This window comes from Penaeus chinensis, chromosome 30 (genome assembly GCF_019202785.1).
Source record: "Penaeus chinensis breed Huanghai No. 1 chromosome 30, ASM1920278v2, whole genome shotgun sequence".
Classification (NCBI taxonomy): domain Eukaryota; kingdom Metazoa; phylum Arthropoda; class Malacostraca; order Decapoda; family Penaeidae; genus Penaeus; species Penaeus chinensis.
This window is the reverse complement of record NC_061848.1, coordinates 12,643,523-12,646,022: the sequence shown is the minus strand read 5'-3', so window position 1 is coordinate 12,646,022 and position 2,500 is coordinate 12,643,523. Positions and strand designations below refer to the sequence as shown.

Here is a 2,500-nt window from a genome sequence, read left to right as displayed (position 1 = left end):
GTCGCTCTATTCCCCTCTCTATCTCTCAATTTAGCTATTTGCCTATTTTAGCTATCTATCTCTCTATCTGTTTATATATTGCCTTGCTTATCTCTTTTTTTTTTTTATCTATCTGTCTATGTTGTCTCTCTGTTTTTTCTTCTACCCCTGATTCTTTCTATCTCTCTCTCTCTCTCCCTCTTTCTCTCTCTCTCTCTCTCCTACTCCCTTCTCCTATCTCTCTCTCTCTCTTTCTTCAACTCCCTTCTTCGCTCTCCCTCCCTCTCTTTACGTTTAATAATCGTTCAGTTTTGTCTCCGGCTTAGGGGAGGGACATGTTGCCTAAGCCCGACCAGAAATTCGGAAACCGCTTTTCCCTAGAAAGCTTTCCTTCTGAAAAAAAAAGAAAATAATAATAATAATAATAAAAAAAGAATGGGTGCAGACTTCAAGTATGTTGCGAGTTTTCAGCTTATCTGAGCATTCAATCTGCTTGGGACATGAGCGCCATCTTTTTCCTCAGAAAGGAAAAAGAGGATACAGGTACCTATTTTTAGAAAGATTTTCCTGGATTATTCTCAATAGATATGTTTCTGCTACCGCTTTCCTTACCTACAAACAAAATATCCCTATACTTTACTATACAAAAAAGATATTTCCACTGCATTTTCATTCCCATTCTGAGATGCATAAACGCTCGCTTGACTGCACCGAGGCGTCGTCTCTGCTTATTAAGTGACTCGAAGTGTTGGATGAGCCGCGTTTGCCAGACGAGGAGGTGTGGGAAGATGAGGGGGAGGAAGGAGGGAGGAGGTTTTAAAGCATCTTGCCAGACTTCCCTGAATTTTGTCCTTTTCTATGTCTTGCTCTTTCTTGCTTCTTACCTCTTCCTCCTCTTACCCATTCCTTCTTGTTCCTGGCTCTGTCTTGCCTTTTTATGCTACCCTTTTCTCTTTCTTATATTTTGCTTATTACTGTTTACCTATCTTATTTCATCCTTATTCTTACCCTTCATCTCTCCTACAATTTCCTCCATTCCCCTATTTATCCAAACCTTTTCTCTTTCTCACGTCCCATTTTCATTTAACCTTGCATTGTTTCCATATTCATCTAACTCCTTCCTTCTTCTCACTTTCCATTTTCTTCTAACCTGCCCCTCTTCCTCCCCCTGTCCCACTTCCTATCTTCATCTGCCCCCTCCCTCCTTCTCCCCTTTTCTCAATGCCCATTTTCACTTTCCCTTCAGGTTAATGAAACGAGACTTATAGGAAGTGCGTCGAGTTCTTCGGGCCACCTCAAGTTTACGGCTTTGCAGCTTCAAAAGGGCTTCGTATAAAGTTTCACGGGTCGCACACATGCAGGGATTCACTGGCTTCGGAGCTTCAAAAGTTCACGATTCATATACACTGTAAATGACGGTTGAAAAAGGAAGAGGTTTATGAGGCACTTGCGAATAATCTCCGGTCTTGGGCGAGGAAAAAGCCTGAGGAATGGCTGTCTTGTGCGAAATCATGCAAATGGTCTTGCTCCGGGAAAAAGGAAATTCTTCTTAGATTAAATTCTCTGAGAAAAAAATAAGGACTATAACACTGTCTTTAGTAATAGACACCAAAGTAGCTAAACGAATGAATAAAGTGTAAATATGATAATAGATGAATGAGACACAACCGTAATAAAGAATACAAAATCCTAACGCTTCGAGTCAAACATTCTGAATCGGACACCCTAATGAGGAATCTAGTATTGTCCCACGTTCTTCTTTTATTGTGCGATTCCATTTCATCTTTGTACACACGACGTTTGTATTTTTCCAGAGTGCGTTGACAATCACCATCTCAACAAGCACTCGAGCCCTGAGGAGAAATAAAAGCCAGAGAACTGAATAGCCTGCAAGAAATTGCGAAATCTGAGCGCTTACTGAACCACGAAACTTGAATTTGATGAGTTGCCCGACCTACTCTGCGACACTCGCGCCATGAACATTTCGCGGCTACGTCTGAATGTTGGAAAAGCCATGTATGCTCCATTTCTGTTGTTCAACTTATTAGGAATTATGTAAATCCTGTTATTTCAGATTACCAACAGGTCGCTTTATATGTATACACATCTATCTATCTGTCTATCTATCTATACACACACACACAGACACACACACACACACACAGACACACACACAAACACACACACACACACACACACACACATATATATATGTATATATATACACACACATTTATACATTTGCTTTCATCATTATTATTTAAAAGTTATCTATATAATCAACAAATATTATCATGATCAATTTTCCTTTGGTTTATTCTTATAGGAATTCTTCGGCAAACAAGACTACAAGGTCGCAACATCAGGCAGTATTGACCTTGTTTGTCTCACAGCCCCGGATGTTGTGGAGTTCTTTATCCCCCCACTCCCTCTCCCTCCCCTTCTCCCTTCATCCCATCTCTCTCTCTCTTTCTCTGCCTCTCTCTTACACCTTCCCTACCCCTCCTCTCTATTTCTCTCC

General features: G+C 40.7%; 1 protein-coding gene across 1 annotated transcript in view; it reads right to left on the bottom strand.

Annotated features, from left to right (window-relative positions):
- LOC125041599 (sodium-dependent neutral amino acid transporter B(0)AT3-like) overlaps positions 1-2,500 on the bottom strand; it is a 62,512-nt gene that overhangs the window by 14,468 nt on the left and 45,544 nt on the right. The window lies entirely within an intron of this gene.